Consider the following 21,025-nt stretch of genomic DNA (forward strand, 5'->3'; position numbering starts at 1 on the left):
AAGATGAAGGTTAAGTGAACAAAGGGGTCAAGGTCCTATTCATATCCTGGATTCTGTGCTAATTCTGAACAAATCACACCTTTTGTCTGTGTGATAATCATATCCATTAGATTTCTGCGAATTTGTGGAGTTACAGGATTTTAAAATAAATTGTAAATGACCACTCTACTCTGAAAAATTCATGTCATATGTTATTGCAGAAAGTAATTTTATTATCTTGGTAAATAAAACCATGAATTCTACATAAAAGGAACAATCCCTTCATGTTCAAAAGTTTTTTTTTCATTGACATTGCAAGGGGAAAGTGGCAGGATGTGAGAATGCAGCACAACAGTAAGATGGGGTGATGCAGCCTGGCCCAGGGCATTCTGACATCAGCCCCATCCTGATGTTTCATTGCATGTTCTGTATTCTCATGAACAGCAGAGGATGGTGGCAAGTAAATCTGCTCACCGTCACGCATTTCTTCCAAGAAATGAGACAGTGATTTTTTGAAGAGCACATGTATGGTTTCTTAGATTGTGTCGCTTCTTCCCCTCTCCCATTCCTGGCAGAAGAAAACTCAGAAGATCTTTTGACTTGAATATTTGCCCATTTAGAAAAACCACACCATCACCACATACTTTTCCCTTAAAGATTTATTGATTTATTTATGGTTGCAATGAGTCTTCATTGCTGTACGCAGGCCTTCTCCAGTTGCAGCAAGCGGGGGCTACTCTCTAGTTGTGGTGCAGGAGCTTCTCATTGCGGTGGCTTTTCTTCTGGCGGAGGACGGGCTCTAGGCACGCAGGTGTCCGTATTTACAGCATGTGTGCTCAGTAGTTGCAGTTCACAGGCTCCAGAGTGCTGGCGCAGTAGTTGTGTTGCATGGGCTTAGTTGTCCCACAGCATGTGGTATCTTCCTGGGCCACGGATCGAACCAGTGTGTCCTGCATTGGCAGGTGGATTCTTCACCACTGAGCCACCAGGGAAGCCACCAAATGATTTTTTAAATAAATGAGGACAATGCCGAATTCATTCACATAATGGGAGCATCAACAGGTCCCAGAGTTAAGCTCTACACATTCTCCCAACCTATGCTGCCATGCATGGGATGGTAGTTTTGAAGAGGTCCTGAACTACAGTTGAGGACAGGTTTCTGTGACTGCGTGTTCCACTTCCAGATAACTTGGGCTTCTTGACCCCAAACAGCACATGCTGCCAACTTGGGCTCAAGTGGAGCCCATTCTGATTCAAGGCTTGAGTTCTGGAATGCTGCAGAACCTGAAAGCAGAAAGTTTTTGTTTCCTGAGGAACAGAGACAAGATGCTATTTTGTCTTGGAAATGAATTTTCTTCCTCTGGTTTTCTTCCTTCTTCCTATACCTTTGCTCCTGGCTCAGACGCAGCCAAGGTGGATGGGGCCCCTTGCATTCTGCCTCCTCCTCCTGCTGCATGGAGCCATGCACTTGGGTGGGGGCCCTGAAGAGAAGTGGGCCTTGCGCAGGCTGGACCTAGCTTTTGTGCACTTATTTCTGCAGAATTAAATCCAACATCATGACCACCCCTCAAAGAGAACTGCATTTGTTGACTAATCCACCCCCTTATGTTTGGGTAATTCTGTGCTGTGGGAGGCACTTGGGTTATTCCTATCTTACTCAAATGTGCATTTTACTGTTGTCCACACTAACTGACCTTTTAAAACTGTGTTTAGTAGAATCTCTGCACAGGATTTCCCCTGGGATATAACAGTTTGTTTCTGTTAATAGAAATGGGTTATCTGGAGAGGTTCCTTCATACACAGTTGGCCCTATCACTTTGGATTCTTTTCTTGGTAGCTTTTGTGCTTTACCAGGTGGGCCCACAATGCCCCTTTCATTCATCTTAAATTCATCTCTCTGCCAACCTCCTGAAGATCGGGATTAACAAAGATGCAAGGGGTAATTCCTAGGCTTCCCTGAGTCTTTTGACCTTAGAGAAGAAGTATTTGATAACCAGGGAATTGATCTGACAAAATCAGATAGAAGGTGTTAGTACAGTTTGGAACATCACATTGAAATAGAGGTATGTTTTAAGGAAAGAGAAAAAGTAATTGAAGTCAAAGTAACCAAATATCCAAGGAGATAATGTTCACTTCCCAACTGCCTGTTGAGAATATGGAGAAAATGTGTATCCTTATCTGTCATTCATTCATTGATTTATACATTCATATTAATAAATAATATGTGCCCCAAACAGCAGTGAGTGTCTGCACACCTAGCTCTTCCCACTGGTTTGGTCAATAAAGTTCCTTTATCATCTACGATTTGTAGAACAAGGCACTTTAAGTTTTCCGCTACACACATTGAAACAACATCCTTTAGTATCATATTGCATTTTTTGGTTTGTGGTTTTTTTTTGACCATGTTGTATGGCATGCAGAATCTTAGTTCCCCAGCTGGGGATTAAACCCATGCTCCTTGCAGTGGAAGTGTGGAGTTTTAACCACTGGACCTCCAGGGACATCCTGGTGTTATATATTTTGCTTCTACTATTAAACAGAATTTGGAAATTTCAAGAGGAAAAGGAAAGTATTTAATTATATTTTGGGGCTGTTCTTCCTTCCAGATGTTTCTAGATTTATTCTTTTACTAATTCCTTTCTGTTTCCTCTATTCATTCTTCAGGGTATATCTGCTGGTGAAAATTTTTTCTTAGTCTTTCTTCACTTGAGAATGCCTTTTTAATCCCCAATAATTTCTGAAGGATAATTAAGCTAGATACAGGATTTGAGGTTGTCAGTTCCTTTATTCCAGCACTTGGAAAATGTTGTGCCACTTCCTTGTGGACCACATCATTTCCGATAAGAAATTGCTGTCCTTTATATACCACTTTTCTCCTATAGGTAGTACGTTGTGTTTCTTTCCCTGATTTCCCTTTTGCCTTTACTTTTCTGAGCTTTCACTATGATGTTGCTTTTCCTAAGCTTCTTTAGATTTACTCTGCTTTGGGTCCACTCAATTTCTTAAAAATATAGATTTAGACACATATGTAATCAACTAATTTATTTTTATAGATTATTTATTATTTTTTATTTATTTGTTTATTTTTGGTTGCACTGGGTCTTTGTTGCTGTGTGCGGGCTTTCTCTAGTTGCAGTGAGTGGGGGCTGCTCTCTAGCTGTGCTGGGCAGGCTTCTCATTGTGGTGGCTTCTCTTGTTGCAGAGCATGGGCTCTAGGCTCACAGGCTTCAGTAGTTGCAGCTCGCGGGCTCTAGAGTGTGGGCTCAGTAGTTGTGGTGCACAGACTTAGGTGGTCCTCGGTATGTGGGATCTTCCTCAACCAGGGATGGACACTGTGTCCCCTGTATTGGCAGGCAGATTCTTAATCACTGGAACACCAGCGAAGTCCCTGGTCAATTAATTTATGACAAAAGGAACCAAGAATATACACTAGGGAAAGGACAAGAAATGGTGTTGAGAAAATTAGACAACCACATGCAAAATAATGAAGCTTGACCAGTATCTTCAACCATACACAAAAATGAACTCAAAATGGGGTTATAGACTTGAACATAAGACCTGAAATCATTAAACTCCTAGAAGAAAACAAGCAGTACACCCCTTGACATAGATCTTGGCAGTGATTTTTTAATCTGACACCAAAGCAAAAGCAACAAAAATAAATGGGACTACATCAAGCTACAAAGCTTATGCACAGCAAAGGAAACCATCAACAGAATTAAAAGACAACCTACTGAATGGGGTAAAATAATTTCAAATATCTGATAAGGGGCAAATGTCCAAAATATACAAAGAACTCATACTGCTCAATAGCAAATAATAATAATAATAATAATCTTATTTAAAAATGGACAGATCTGAACAGACATTTTTCCAAAGAATACATAGAGATGGCTAACAGGTACATGAAAAGTTGTTAAACATTATTAATTGTTGGGGAAGGGCAAATCAAAACCAAAATGAGATATCACTTTAAACTTGTTAGAATGACTGTTATTTAAAAAAGACGAGAAATAACAAGTGTTGGCAGGGATATGGAGAACTTTGTGCACTGTTGGTGGGAATGTAAATAGGTGCAACCACTATGGAAAACAGTCTGGGGGTTCCAAAGAAAATTGAAAAAAAAAAAAAAAGAACTATCATATGACCTGGCAGTTCCACTTCTGGGTATTTATCCAAAGAAAATAAAAACACTAATTTCAAAAGGCATGTGCATCCTCATGTTCATTGCAGTATTATTGATAGTAGCAAAGATATGGAAACAACCTAAGTATCCACAGTGTGTGAATGGATAAGGACGATGTGGTACGTGTATTTAATGGAATATTATCCTCCCATAAGAAAGAATAGAAATCTTTTTGCTTGGGATAACATGGATGGATCTTGACGGCATCATGCTAGGTAATTCAAACAGAGAAAGACAAATACTGTTTGATCTCTTTTATGTAGAATCTAAAACAACCCCCCCCCCCAAATCAAGCTCATAGATACAGTGAACAGATTGGTAGTTGCAGTAGGTGAGGGGTGGGGGGTGAGAAAAATGGAGAACTTTTTTAGCTTAAATAAATTGAGTAAATAATTTTACTTAAAAATGTAGGTTTAGATTTTTTGCCAGATTTGATGATTATTAGCCATTATTTTTCAAATCCATTTTCACCCATGCACTTTTTCTCCTCTCCTTCCAGAACAAAAATGAGACGCATAGTATATCCTTTGTTAGATCAATGGGTCCCTGAGGCTTTGTTCTTTTTTAAATACCTTTTCTCTTTGTTGTTTTGATTGTATAATCTCTAACATACTGTTTTCAAGTTCACTGATTCTTTTCTCTATTCTGCTCTTCAGTCTATCCATTGAGCTTTTAATTTGTTTCAGTTCTAAAAATTCTAATTGGTTTTCTCTATATCTTGTGTTTCTTTGCTAAGACTTGATTTTTTTTTCATTTGTTGCAAGCATATTTGTAAGTAATTATTGAAACATTTTCATAAGGTCTACTTTAAATTCCTGGTCAGATAATTCCAACATCCATGTCATTTCTGTGTTGGTGTCTGTTGATTGCTTTTTTTCAATTTGAGATTCGTCTGGTTCTTGGATATTGTATCCAGATTTTGAATAATGTGATATGACACTCTGTATCTTATTTATTTTTTATTTTTATTTATTATTTATTTGGCTGTGCCAGATCCTCATATTGAAGCACCTTTACATTATTAGAATAAGCTCCATAATGTGGAGCTCCATAATTTTTAACTGTGGTGTTGGAGAAGACTCTTGAGAGTCCCTTGGACTGCAAGGAGATCAAACCAATCAATCCTAAGGGAAATCAGTCCTGAATATTCATTGGAAGGACTGATGCTGAAGCGGAAACTCCAATACTTTGGCCATCTGATGCGAAGAACTGACTCATTGGAAAACACCTTGATGCTGGGAAAGATTGAAGGCAGGAGGAGAGGGGACGACAGAGGATGAGATGGTTGGATGGCATCACTGACTCGATGGACATGAGTTTGAGCAAGCTCCGGGAGTTGGTGATGGACAGGAAAGCCTGGCATGCTGCAGTCCATGGGGTCGCAACGAGTCAGACAGGACTGAGCCATTGAACTGACACAGAAGTCTGATAACGGAGGTATGTTGGTTCCACCTTGTGACAAAAGCCTGAACTGCAGTTTAAACATTTGGGAACAGGAAAGTGGGACAGAGGGGCAAACTCATCAGACAGAGCTTTCTAGAAGTCTGGATGGAAAGGGGGGGATTGCTTGGGTATGGCTATACTGATGGTCTCTTTCTGGCCATTTCATATAAAGGGAATCATATAATACGTGATCTTTTGCATATTCGGGTTTTCACTTGGCATAAATTTTTCAAGGTTCCTCTAAGCTGTAGCGTGTATCAGTACTTCATTCCTTTTTATTGCCAAATAACGTACCATGTTTTATTTATTCATTCACAAATTGGTGGATATTTAGGTTGTTTCCACTTTTGGCTATTATTAACAATGATTTCCATTCGTATATTGATATTTAAATATCTTATTCAATTTTAAAAGGTTACTTTCCATTTATAGTTATTATGAATATTGGCTATATTCCCAATGATGTACATCTTTGAGTCTATCTTATACCCAGCAGTTTGTACCTCCCACTCCTACTCCTCCACTCTTTTGTTCCTTCCCACCCACCACTGCTAGCCATGAGTTTTTCTCTATATCTGTGAGCCCATTTCTGTTATATTTGTTAGTTTGTTTTATTTTTTAGACTAACATGTAAGTGATATCATATAGTATTTGTCTGTCTCTGTCTGAAATTTCACTTAGCATAATACCCTCCAAATCAATCCATGTTTGTTGCTTGCTGCAGCTATTATTTCATTCTTTTTATGGCCGAGTAGTATTCCATTCTCTCTCTCTCTCTCTCTCTCTCTATATATATATATATATACATATACCACATCTTCTTTATACATTCATCTGTTGATGGACACTTAAGTTCCTTCTATACCTTGGCAATTATAAATAATGCCATGAACATTAATGCACATGTATCTCTTCATGTTAGTGTTTTTGTTTTGGTTATATACCCAGAAGTGGAAATGCTGGGTCATACAGTAGTTCTGTTTTAGTTTGTTTTTTTTTTAAATAAATTTATTTATTTTAGTTGGGGGCTAATTACAATATTGTAGTAGTTTTTGCCATACATTGACATGAATCAGCCATGGGTTTACATGTGTTCCCCTTCCTGGACCCCCCTCCCACCTCCCTCCCCATCCCATCCCTCTGGGTCATCCCATTGCCCCGGCCCTGAGCATTTGTCTCATGCATCAAACATGGAATGGTGTTCTGTTTCACATATGATAATATACATGTTTCAATGCTATTCTCCCAGAACGTCCCACCCTCACCTTCTCCCTCAGAGTCCATAAGACTGTTCTATGCATCTGTGTCTCTTATTCTGTCTCGCATATAGGGTTATCGTTACCATCTTTCAAATTCCATATATATGCATTAGCATACTGTATTGGTGTTTTTCTTTCTGGCTTACTTCACTCTGTATAATGGGCTCCAGTTTCATCCATCTCAATAGAACTGATTCAAATGTATTTTTTTTAATGGCTGAGTAATATTCCATTGTGTATATGTACCAAAGCTTCCTTATCCATTCGTCTGCTGATGGACATCTAGGTTGCTTCCATGTCCTGGCTATTGTAAACAGTGCTGCGATGAACATTGGGGTACACGCGTCTCTTTCAATTCTGGTTTCCTCGGTGTGTATGCCCAGCAGTGGGATTGCTGGGTCATATGGCAGTTCTATTCCCAGTTTTTTAAGGAATCTCCACACTGTTCTCCATAGTGGCTGTACTAGTTTGCATTCCCACCAACAGTGTAAGAGGGTTCCCTTTTCTCCACACCCTCTCCAGCATTTATTGCTTGTAGACTTTTGGATAGCAGCCATTCTGACTGGTGTGAAATGGTACCTCATTGTGGTTCTGATTTGCATTTCTCTAATAATGAGTGATGTTGAGCATCTTTTCATGTGTTTGTTAGCCATCTGTATGTCTTCTTTGGAAAAATGTCTGTTTAGTTCTTTGGCCCATTTTTTGATTGGGTCATTTATTTTTCTGGAATTCAGCTGCAGGAGTTGCTTGTATATTTTTGAGATTGTTTGTCTGTTGCTTCGTTTGCTATTATTTTCTCCCATTCTGAAGGCTGTCTTTTCACCTTGCTCAGAGTTTCCTTTGTTGTGCAAAAGCTTTTAATTTTAATTAGGTCCCATTTGTTTATTTTTGCTTTTATTTCCAGTATTCTGGGAGGTGGGTCGTGGAGGATCCTGCTGTGATTTATGTTGGAGAGTGTTTTGCCTATGTTTTCCTCTAGGAGTTTTATAGTTTCTGGTCTTACGTTTAGATCTTTAATCCATTTTGAGTTTATTTTTGTGTGTGGTGTTAGGAAGTGTTCTAATTTCATTCTTTTACAAGTGGTTGACTAGTTTTCCCAGCACCACTTGTTAAAGAGATTGTCTTTTCTCCATTGTATATTCTTGCCTCCTTTGTCGAAGATAAGGTGTCCATAGGTGTGTGGGTTTATCTCTGGGCTTTCTATTTTGTTCCATTGATCTATATTTCTATCTTTGTGCCAGTGCCATACTGTCTTGATGACTGTGGCTTTGTAGTGGAGCCTGAAGTCAGGCAGGTTGATTCCTCCAGTTCCATTCTTCTTTCTCTGTTTTAGTTTTTAAGAAAACCTCCATACTGTTTTCCACAGTGGCTGCACCAGTTTACACTCCCATCAACAGTGTACCAGGGTTCCTAAATCTCCACATCCTAGCCAACATTTGTTATTTGTGGGGCTTTTGTTAATGATAGCCATCTGACAGGTGTGAAGTGATATCTCACTGTAGTTTTGATTTGCATTTCTCTTATCATTAGCAATGTTGAACATCTTTTCATGTACCTATTGGCCATTTGCATTTCTTCTTTGGAAAAATGTCTCTTCATTTCTTATGCCCACTTTTTAATTGGTGTGGGGTTGTTTTTTTATGTTGATTTCCATGAGCTGTTTATGTATGCAGAATATTAATCCCTTATCAATCATATCATTTGCAAATATTTTGTCCCATTCAGTAGGTTGTCTTTTCATTTTGTCAGTGGTTCCCTTTGCTGTGCAAAATCTTTTAAGTTTAATCAGGCCATATTTATTTATTTTTGCTTTTATTTCCTTTACTTTAGGAGATGGATCAAAAAACAAACAAACAAAAAAAAACATTGCTGCAATTTATATCCAAGTATGGTCTGCCTATGATTTCCTCTAGGAGTTATATAGTATGCAGCCTTACATTTAGGTTTTTAATCTATTTTGAGTTTATTTTTCTGTATGTTAGGGAATGCTCCAATTTTATCCTTTTATTTGTAGTTGTCCAGTTTTCCCATGCACCATTTATTGAAGAGACTGTCTTTTCTCCATTGCAAGAACACTCTATTTAACTGTATGAGGATCTGTCACAGTGTTTTCATGACTCTGACAATCCTGAAGAGTACAGGCATATTTTGTTATTTTTCTCATGATTAGACCATGGTTGTGGATTTAGGGGGAAAAAATACCACAGAGTTGAAGTGCCCTTCTCATCACATCATATCTGGGAGGACATGGTACCCACATGCCATCACTGAATCATTGGAGAGGTTGACCTTCCTCACTGGGTTAAGATGCTATTTGCTGAGTTTCTCCAGTGTACAATGACAGTTTTCCATTCACCTACTCTATTCTTTATAAGTGAATCACTAAGTCAGCCCTGCCTTCAGGGATAGAAGGGGGAAGGTTCATCTCATGGAGGGAAGGTATCTATTTGTATTATTTTGAATTGTTTAATCAAGAAAAATTATCTCTTTTCATTAATTCATTTATTTATATTAGTGTAGATTTATATATTTTTTTTATTGTAAGGTTTATATTATTTTACTGAATGGATACATCCTAAAAATGTGATTTCTGTAATGCAGTACAAGTATTTTGACTTAAGAGCCAGGAACCTGCCAAACACTTATAACCACCATTACACTGGTATTTCAAAACTAGTATATTGCTTAATTGTGGTATAACAGACAATACTTTAGGTGACACATTTAACTGTGGCAAAGTGTAAGACATAATTTTAGATGATTTCATTGCATACTTGGAAATCTTTAACAAAAAATGAAAACAGGTACATCAGAGTTTATTTAAATGACCATAAAAAATTGCTAACATGCCTTAAATTTATTTGCAAAATCCCTTTCAATGAAGCAAGAATATGGGATGTAAAAGGGAAAGTGTATGCTTCATTTGAAAGTGCAATGTCTAAGGCACAGCCTTCACACTGTCTGACTGATTCTATGGAAGGTATTTTACAATTTGAGCTTTTTGGTAACTGATAGCATTACAATATAATCTTTGTCTATATACAAGCAAATGAATTCTGTCCTGGGGACAGACATACCTCCTGGAGAAATATCTGTTTGTCTACATTTGACTCGTGATCTATAAATGTGACAAAGAGGTGAATATTGACACTGTCATGGTAAATTTAAAAGTGTGGGAGAACACAGCCCGTTAGATAAGGGATGAAGATCTAGTCAGACGGCAGGTGCAAGGAGATGTGAGTTGAGTATCAAGAATTCTTTGTAAAATTTGGGTGCAAAGGGAAGAATATACATCAAGAGGACAGTAACTAGAGATGTGGACAGAGGCTCACAGCATTAGATGATGTTGTAAAAATCACCATTTATAGAACACTTGAGCAGGTTGAGATCTTAATGAGAAGGATCCATCTTTTCTTAGATGTAACATCTCAAGGTACCCCACACCAGGCTTCCCACGCCTTACTTCCTTGTTTCTGTTCTGGAGAAGCCTAAGACTTACCCAAAGAGTGATGTAGAATTTCTTCCTAATGTCTGTCAAATATATCAATGGAAGAATAGATGGATGCACAGTGTGTCAAAGATGTGATAAGAATTTAAGGATTTTTATCCATGAGTGTAGAACTCTCCAGGGAGATGACTGAACCTGTGTGGTGGGTGTTTGAGAGGACATAGCTCCTCAGGACTCTGCAACTGAGGCTGCAAGATGGGAGCCCTCAATTTCAGAGCTCAGCAGCAGATTTAGTCAGACTGCCACACCTTACGTCCTGGAGGGATCCATCCCTGACCTGAGCAGGTGAGTGCAGACAGGCTTGCCTTCCATCTGGGACTACTGTCTGCTCAGAAGCACGTTGGGGTCTAGCTGTGTGCCATTTAGAAAGACTTGGGAATGAGCAGAGCCAGCTCCTCTATAATCCTGAGCTCAACATACATCACAGAGAGATATTTTCAACCTCTTTCCAGGGATACACACTGTCATTGGGAGCCCCCAGAGTCCACACACACACACACACACACACACACACACACAAGCACACACAACTGGAACTTACAAGCAGGCAATAGCATTAGGAGAACCTGCAGGCTTACATGACTGTCACTCATTGTTAGGCTTCCTATGTAACTAAACCCATTTGCAGTAAAAAAAAAAAAAAAAAATGGCAGTTATGACTGACAGAGTCTTGTATAGGAGGAAAGCTTTTATTTTAAATAACCTTGATATGCAGTTAAAAATGACGGCGATAGATTTTCCATTCATCATATCGGAAAGTATAACAACAAACTATGGAGTATTTCCAGTGGGTGAGCATGAGGGGAAGCCTACACGTTCTGATACTGCTGGTGGGGCCCTCAATCAGTATGTCTTTCCAGGTTGATTTGTCAGTGTCCATTAAAGAGTCTGCACTTCCTGTCTGTATGTATTTGGGGACTACTCCTTCAAGTATTAATCCTCAACAGGAGAACTGTCCCTCTATTAGAGAGTGCATATTCCTTATGACATATAGGTTGTCTGGGGACTCTTTCAAAAATACCTATAATAGTTTAAACATAGTCCCTTGTTTCTTTGTTTTAGCTTTACCGAGGTATAATTGATATGCCAAAAAATTGCACGTTTAATATATACATATTCTTGAATTTGGACCTATGCATAAACCCATAATAATCACCAAACTAAAGTCCTAAATGTATCCATCACCTCCAACATTTTGCTTGTGTTCTTTTCACACTCCCCGGGTTTTACAGAACAGGAAATTGAGGTCAAATCAGGTTTACTGACTTGCAAAAATACAGGCAGATCTGGCATCCTGGAATCAGAAATGAAGATACAGATTACAGAAGTGGCACAGGTCAGTAGGAAAGCAAAATTTATTTGATTTTGGCCTGATGTGTGGCTGAGCCTCATGCAGTCTGTGTGTGGACATGTAAGGTACTAGTCTCTGCTTTTCTTAGTAGTAGGATGACCCCCAGCCGGGTTACCTAATCTCTGTACATCATCACTTCACCAGCTACAAAATAGTGTAGAAATCATATTCTCTACTTCCCCGGAATGTTGTGCAAAATACATGAGATTAAAAGTAGCACACATTCAGGAAAGCTGAGTTCTTCATGGTTTCCTGAGGTCAAGGATCCTGCTTTTTGCAAGTTTTAAGTTCCAATTATCCTATGACCATGCATAAATGGTCATTCAATTACAAAACAGTATGAGGACTTATTGACTTCATCTGATACAGAGTGTGATAAGAGCTGAAGAATGGAAAGTAATTATTTGGAATTCACCCTTTCTTCCTTCCCAACTAAGGTCTCAAAAGGAAAGACTCTTTCCTAAATGGGATCTCATTTACCTCTATATCTATCTGACAGATTTTATCTGAAAAACAACCAGCACAGGGGAAATGACTTACCCAAAGCTGGATGATGTACCTGGCACCAGTATCTACTGCAGCGTTCCTTTGCAAACCTCCTCTTTCTGGATAACGTTGCATATAATATTCTGGAGAAATTAACACAGAAGATAAAAAGTGGAATGGGAAAGTATACGCAATAAAGTGATGTGGGGTGATGGTTTTGGTGGTTTCTTTCTCAAACCATATGGAGCTGGTCCAGCGATTGTTTCCTTCTTCCTTAACTAATTGACAAGTTACTTTGGTGAAGAGATAGGACACAGAAGTTAACACATAATGGAAACTTACACATTTCTCTTCTGCTTAATATTTCCAATTGTCATCACAGAGTAATGCTATTTGGATTATGTCAAGGGACGCTCCTATAAAGGAAGGATGGGTATGGGATAGGAGGGGAACTAAATCTACTGAGTGTCCTATGTACAATATGCTGTGTATGACACCCGATATATTTTGTTCATTTGTTCCTCAGAAAAATTGTTTCCATTTTATAAATTAGAAAAGGCAAACTCAGAAATATTATATAATTTCTAAGAATTATATTATATAATTTCTAAGAATATTATATAATTTCTAAGAATTATATAAAATATCCTACTATAACTGTAGAGATCACATAAATGCTAATCCTGAGGCAGTGCTCTCCTCATGTAAAACACTGCTTCCTTTTTACTTTGTGGTGATGCAGGGCTTAGGGATAAGTGTTTTGAATTGAGTATATGTTTTCCTTGACAATCATGCGTGTATGGATGGGTACTAATACTTTTCTTTCTCCAGGTGGATACTTTCAATAAATATAAGCATCTAGATCTCAGAAGAGTGATCTTCTAGGACATGGATTTTCACTGGAGTGTCTGGCAAATAATATTCACCCAATAAAAATGCATTGAAATCACAAGTCCATGGATCAGTGAATGCATGTAGAGCTCCTATGACAAAATACCAAAGTGGACAAAATGTGTAAACAGTTCACAGATGAAGAAATTAAAATGGCCAATAATCATAAAAATATGTTCTAACTCACTGATCATTTAAGGAATGCTAGTGAAAGCATCTAAATATCCTTTCATTATCTATCATCTGACAAATATGAAATATACAAAAAACAAAAATCAACAAAAAACTCACAAATATTTGAAAACTGGCTTGTCGGGGGGGGGTGTTGGGGAGGCTCAACTTCAGCATAAGTCAAGGAAACAGAACACAGTCAGAAATAAATGTAAATATTATGAACAAAAGTTTAGAGGTGGGTAAGAAATGAGAATGCTCTGACACCTTATGAGAGAATTTAAACTATTGAAATCATATCCCAGGGAAGATGGCAGGGAAATTTTTACACATGTACAAAAGTAAGCTGGTAAGAAGATATTTGCTGCAGCATTGGATGAAATAGGAAAGAAAAATGGAAATATAGGAAGCTGTCCAAATGTCCATAATAATGTGAGTAAAGGCTAACAAAACCATTTATACTTCTCTATGGGCTTCAAGGCAAAATGGAAAAAACCACCGAAATTCCAGAGTTAGCTACTGATCAGGAAGAAAACAAAGCTGTGTCCCTGATTAATTGAAATCCCCTAAAGTCAGTCCTAGAGGAAGGCATAGCAGCCCACTCCAGTATTCTTGTTTTTACTTATCTGGTGGCTCAGTGGTAAAGCATCCACCTGCAATGCAGGAGACATGGGAGACATGGGTTCCACCCCTGGCTTGGGAAGATTCCCCTGGAGGAGAGAAATGGCAACCCATTCTACTATTCTTGCATGGAGAATCCCATGGACAGAGGAGCCTGGCAGGCTACAGTTCATAGGGTCACAAAGAATCAGACACTACTGAAGCAACTTAGCACACATGCATGCAAAGTTAGTACTCTCTTCTGAATAATGGTCATAATAATGGGTAACTTGAATAGCTGCCAGGATTAAAGGACATGAAATATAAAGTACAATTCCTTAAAACACTTCCTTACAGATCACTTGCCCTCCCTCCAGATTACCCGTCTCAAGGGCAATACCTGAGCTTCTGCCCAAGCCCCACCCCTCTCTTCAGGGATGAGCCAATGCGTGTGGCCTGGACACCGAGGTCAGCTGGCAGAAGGGGCAGGAATTCATCTCTGTCCTCTTCCTCTCCCAGAGGGGTAGGTGAGTGAGTACTGTGGGACAACAGCAGGGGTGCGTGACCATTTCTCCAGCCCTGAAAGCCCATCTTCTGAAAGGGAGGCTGCTCTGTGTCCTCAGAGAGGGTAAGGGATGGGACCTCATCCCATCCTGACACTTACCTGCAGAGGTGACCCAGGCTCTGTCACCATGATCTTGGGCATCTGTGACTGGGACTCATGGTGCCTTTGTCACAAAGCTGTCTTGAGGGGTGAATGAGGAAACCTGCCCAGAGGGTACAGCACGTGGTCAGACTTCAGGCCCTTTAAGTGTTGGGGAAAGAAGTAAGGGCTGTCTGAGCCTTTGTCCTAAAGAAGGCACTATGAAGTCATTTCTCATTTTTTTTTTCTCCTATGAGAATATATAAATCTTTATGAAGGAAGCAAGTATCTCTCTGTTATACCATGAGACAAACTTTTGAGATGAGATGGCTTCCTTCATATTAACTGGTAATCTTTTAATCCTTTTAGAGAGAGAATAGCATTGAAACATATACATTACCCATATGTAAAATAGATAGCCAGTGGGAGTTTGATGTATGATGCAGGGCACTCAAGCTTGTCCTCGGCATGACAACCTGGAGGGATGGGGTGGGGAGGGAGGTGGGAGGGGGGTTCAGGAGGGAGGGGACACATGTATGCCTATGGCTGATTCATACTGATGTATGGCAAATCCATCACAATATTGTAATTATCCTCCAATTAAAATAAATATTTTTTTTTAAAAAAAACTAAAAAGAAAAAATATTCCTCCTTGGATCTCTCATCCCAATGCAGCCACAAGCCTTCTCTGTCCCACCCCATCCCAACTCCTCTTCCTTCTCCACTTTCCCGTCCTTTGTCTGTCCCTCCCTCTTTAATATCAATGTTCCAGAAAGTCTTCTACATCCACTGTTAAGGTTCTTTGGATTCCACTGGCTAGTCATCTCACTGCACTGTGGCTTCTGTCCCCATGATTGCAACAAACATGCTCACACAAGCAATGTTTTTGTCACTAGGCCCCGATATTTTGTAAATATATTATCATACTGAGTATTACTTTTAATAATGCCTAAAATACACATGTTTCAGCAAACTGCTCCTGTCACTTAACATCAAATCTTTGGCAGTTTCCCACACTCTGGAGCATGAGGTGCTGGGTACAAACCCAAGCTGTCCTGCTCCCTAATTGTGCAGTGCTGGGCCAAGTCTTTATGTCTCTTTCACTCAGATTTTCCTCTATAAAATAGGGATGAGCATAGCAACAGTATCTACCTCATAGGGTGCTACAAGGACTGATGGAGATGATATGTAAAAAGTACTTAGCACATTAGTAAGTTTTAGCCATATTTCTTCCTTCTTATATGTCTTTATTGGCAATACTATCCCCACAGGCATAAAAAATAGGATATAGGCTGATGGTTCATTCATAACAGTCTCCCAGGGCCACCTTGGGGCTTCTCTGATGGCTCAGCCAGTAAAGAATCTGCCTGCAATGCAGGAGACTCGGGTTCAATCCTTGGATCAGGAAAATCCCCTGGAAAAAGGGAATGGTTACCCACTCCAGTATTCTTGCCTGGAAAATTCTATGGACAGAGGATACAGTCCATGGGTCCCCAAGAGACGGACACGACTGGGTCACCTTAACAAATTATTATGAGCTTCGTGGCTTAAAACATCAGAAACTTCAGAGACAAGCTCTCATAGATCTAGAGACCAGAAGTCTGAGATCAAGGTGTCAACAGGGCCAGGTTCCTGCCAAAGGCTCTAGGGAAGCATCCATCCTTACATCTGCTAGTGTCCAGTGGCTTCTGGAGCCCCTTGGTTTGTGGCAGCACAGCCGCAATCTTTGCCTCTCAATATCTCTTCACATGACTTTCTTCCCTGTGTGTGTGAAATCTCCCCTCCTTTCTCCTATAAGAACACTAGCCTTTGTTGATTTCACCTCAGTATCCTTAACTGGGGCTTCCCTGGTGGCTCAGAGAAAAGCCTCTGCCTGCAATGCAGGAGACCTGGGTTTGATCCCTGGGTCAGGAAGATCCCCTGGAGAAGGAAATGGCAACCCACTCCAGTACTCTTGCCTGGAAAATTCCATGGGTTACAATCCACGGAGTTGCAAAGAGTCGAACATGACTGAGCCACTTCACTTTTCACTTTCCAATCCTTAACTGAATCAAATCTCTAAGACTATTTCTTATTAAGGTCACATTAACTTGTATGAGGGTGTTAAGATTGGACACATCTTTTCGGGGGACCCACTCAACCAACTTCAGTGAGGTATGCAGGTTCCCAAAGTACATGTAGATGAGATCTTATCCACTGTAGATAAATAAACAAATATACACATAAATGGGTGCTCCCCTGGTGGCTCAGTTGCTAAAGAATCTGCCTGAAAAGCAGGAGACCTGGGTTCAACCCTGGGTCAGGAAGATCCCCTGGAGAAGGGAATGGAAACCCACTCCAGTATTCTTGCCTGGAGAATTCCACCAACAGAGGAGCCTGGTGGGCTACTGTCCATGGGATCTCAGAGTCAGACACAACTGAGCGACTAACACTATATACACAAATGTATAAATATCTATGGGGAATTCCCTGCTGTCCAATGGCTAAGACCCCATGCTGCCTATACAGGGTGCCCAGATTTCACCCCTGGTCAGGGAACTAGACCCCACATGCCACAACTAAGAGTTCCCATGCCACAACTAAAGGTCCCACATGCTGCAATGAAGATCAAAGATCCTGTGTATTGCAACTAAGACCCAGTGCAGCCAAATAAATAGTAATCTATTAAAATTAAATAACTACCAATTGTTAGGTTATTAAAAAGATTAATATCTGCAGTAGAAAATTCTGGAGGAATATAATATAGAGGAAAATATGGTTTAATTAGGTGGTATGTTTTGGGGTAATGCTTTTTTCCCCTCTTTTCTATGTCATCTGTCTTTACCTAAAATGAATACCAATTGCTCTTGTACCTATATAAAAACAAAACAAAATGGGAAGGAAGCAAGAGGGTTCCTAGCCCAAACATAGGAAAGCCTTTGGAATGGGAATGCCCTAGAGGCACAGGAAGGGAGATGAGATATTGGGGAACCCTTGTAGATTATAACAGGACATATTCCACCCAATTCCAAACTATAGTGGTCACTATCACTATTTTAAATTCCTGTGTATTGAAGTGGGAAAAACAACTGTACATCAGTTTGGCTGATTATGCTTTGTGGGTCTTATCAGATGAGAAGGAGTAGTCTGCACTGGTTAGATGTCGGTCGCAGCCGCCCCTGCCCAGAATCGTTCACATCTTAGTCTTGTGACTGGTGAGCCCTGCCCTCACTCTGTCTCACTTCCTTGCTGTTTAAATTCAGGCATCAGTAGCTCCTCCTCCTGGGTTGTGGTGAGGACTAAATGAGCAAGTACAGGTTTAGCACTTACAATAGCGTAGGCAGAGGGGAAATCAGCAATAATATTAAGTATTCTTATCACTATTATGATATACAAATTGCCTATTAGTGTTACCACTGCCATTTTTATTATTATGTGCATTAGTACTGATTGGCATAGACTGACCTTCACAATATATTTATATTAAAAAGTATTTTATAGTTTTCATTTGTATTCATTGTATTTTTTACTTGGAGGATAATTGTTTTACAATGTTGTGCTGGTTTCTGCTGTACAACAACGTGAATCAGCTGTAATTATCCATATATCCTCTCCCTCTTGAGCCTCCCTCCCACCCATCTCACCCTTCTAGGTCCTCACAGGGCACCAGGCTGGGCTGTGTTATATAGGAGCTTCCCACTACTTATCTGGCTTACACCTGATAGTATATATATATATATATATATATATATATGTCAATGCTACTTTCTCAATTCATCCTACCCTCTTCTCTCCCATATTATTTTTAAAATTCCACATATAATAGATATGATCTAATATTTGTCTTTGTCTGAGTTACTTCACATACTGCAAATGAACTATACTTAAATTTTAAAAAAGCATTTACCAAACTGTAAGTAGGATACTGTCATTTCTATTTGTAAATATAGTTACAATTACATAATAAAATTTCTAAAAATGTATTCAAATGATAATAGTGCTGATCCACTTTAAGAGTCTCTAATTTTTTTTCCTCTCCTATATTTTCCATTTTTTATTTGTAACAAAAGTGTCTTGGTTTCTTCGTAGTAAAAAGAATAATAAGCAATTTTTGCCCTTCCCAAAGGAAACTGGTCAGCAGCAAAACGAGGAACATCCCTAATCAAGAGAATGAGGTAACAGCATTGTCCGAGGTAGTTCATGAATCTACCACATGACAGTCCCAACTGGGCAGCTTCAGGGACAGGACAGAGGCTTAGAGGAGGGGCAAGCTTGTCTCTCAAATAAACCTCCATTCAGCAGTCAGACGATGTCACCACTTCCCAGGATTTTAGTGAAGGTCAAGAGATGAAAGCGAGTTTCACAACATGCTTCTTTCTGTCCCCTCCAAATAAAACCCTCTGAACTGAAATCAGGTTCACTGGTTTAACCACACAATTAGCCAAGTTCAATTTGCAGCTTCTCCCTCAGGAGGAAAAGGCAAGAGTGATTCACCTCTCTTCTTTTGCTCCAGGAAAATGTCTAGTAGACTCAGCATTACACTTGGTTCTTCTCTACTGGATCTTGTTTCTGAGGCTCAGAATCCTTATCTTCTCTGATGTTCCACTGTAAGGAAGAGTAAGGAGATAAACACATGGAATAGAGAGGACAAGGAGAGGAAGGAAAAGCACATGAAAAGCAGGGGAAGGGGCTCAGGATGTGCTTGCCTGCCCCCTCTCATTTCCCTGGAAGCTGTGCAATGATGCTTTTCCTCTTCCCCAGCTCCATCACACAGCCCCCTCCACACACAGCAGTGACACTGAGGCTCTCATATCATGGACATGTGCCCTGATCCCTGCTTATGTTATATGTCCAAGTATTCTCTCCAGTAGTCATGCTGTTATGGAAATGTCAGAGGCATCACACTGACAGAATCAAGGGGGTAATGTTGGAATGGGAACCAACATTGATGAAAGTTTACTAGATGCCATGCGATATTGGTTATCTTCCATCATTTCCTCTTCATATGCTCAAAGTAATGCTTTGAAGTGGACATCATCACTTCCTTTCTGCAGACTGGCTTATACTCAGGCTCAGAGAGCAAAGCACATGTTCAGAGAATCCTAGGAAGGCATAAAATGGACAGAGAGGCAACTTTGTAGGGCTGACAGGCCAATTTTGTGACAGTTTGATCATAAAAATAAATAATTCTGTCAGATGGTAACCCTTTGAAAAAATAAGAATCTGTGAGTCATACTAATAAAAGAAATACATGAATAAATAAATAAATGATAGGGGAGAAGGAAAAGCTCAACTCAACATCTGCATGTCAATTAACATCAATAAATCTAGAAGAAATGACAAAATTATAAAAGCAACACTTAAAAACAAACATAGTCATAACAGATTCAGATAGGAATCACAAATGGATTTCAGTCTGTAATAAATCCCACAGCAATCACTGAGTCACCATGGTAACTATGCTGACCAAGGAAATCTGTGATAAAACAAATAGCAACCATCTTGATGTTTCCTAATATGTACTAGGAACTGAGGAGGACTGACAAAACATACAGGAATTAACCTCAAATATTCCTGACACAAATATTCCTCACAAATTCACCAATACACACAAACACACACAAACACATGCCCACTTACGTACGTGGATACCCACATTCATAACGCTCTCTCCCACTTTTTCTTAACACCCAAGAACCCAGGAATTCATCAAGGTAGATTTGTTTCAGGATAATGAAGGTAACTCCACAATTCAATCCCAACCACACAAACTTAAAAGCTATAAAACTATTTCATTTTAGTGAATGATTTTCTGGAGATGACCTGTAGAATTATCTCTATGATAATTTTGTCCTTTGTTTCGGTACATTGCCAATGACATGTAAAAGCTGACATGGGAATCTAGGCAAATGAATATTGTGACGGTAAATTTTATGTGTCAACTTGCTGGGACCACAGTGCCCAGATATTTGATCAAACATTATTCTAGATGTTTCTGTGAGAGTGTTTTTGAATGAGAATCACATTTAAATAGGTAGAATTTGGGTAAAGCACTTAGCCCTCCATAATGTGGATGGTCCTCATCCAATCAGTTGAAGGCATGGATAGACCAAAAGGCTGACCTTCTCTGAACAAGAAGGAATTCTGCCAGGAGACTGCCTTTGAACTTCATCTACAATGAGGGCCCTTTGTGGCTTGCAAGCAGGCTGCCTTCAGACTCTAACTATAACTCTTTCCTGAGCCTCCAGCCTGTTGGCCTCCTACATTAGATTCTGGACTCACCAAGTCTATTCAATCTCATTAGTCAATCCCTCAAAATACATGCTATCATTTCTGTTTCTCTGGGAACCTAAATAATACACATATTAAGCATCAAGAATCTTTTCTATTCTATTCTGTGGTGCTTTCAACCCAAAAGATTTCCCGGCAACATTTGGTTACTGACAGTTCAGTGAAAATATACCTTGGATTTGTATTAAAAAAAACAGTGCCATTCACGGAAGCAATTTAAATGTCCATCAATGGGTGA

General features: G+C 39.5%; 1 long non-coding RNA gene across 1 annotated transcript in view; it reads right to left on the minus strand.

Moving 5' to 3' along the window:
- Window positions 1–11,047: 11,047 nt before the first annotated feature.
- LOC145535813 (uncharacterized) overlaps window positions 11,048–21,025 on the minus strand; it is a 32,021-nt gene continuing 22,043 nt past the window's right edge. Inside the window, exons 3-6 of the long non-coding RNA XR_014075499.1 lie at window positions 18,991–19,101; window positions 14,539–14,641; window positions 12,267–12,355; window positions 11,048–11,669 (exon numbers count right to left, since the gene is read on the minus strand). This is a non-coding gene — a long non-coding RNA (uncharacterized LOC145535813). The remainder of the gene's footprint in view (window positions 11,670–12,266; window positions 12,356–14,538; window positions 14,642–18,990; window positions 19,102–21,025) is intronic.

Source organism: Giraffa tippelskirchi, chromosome X (genome assembly GCF_054371585.1).
Source record: "Giraffa tippelskirchi isolate mGirTip1 chromosome X, T2T-mGirTip1v1.2.pri, whole genome shotgun sequence".
In the NCBI taxonomy this organism is placed as follows: Eukaryota; Metazoa; Chordata; class Mammalia; order Artiodactyla; family Giraffidae; genus Giraffa; species Giraffa tippelskirchi.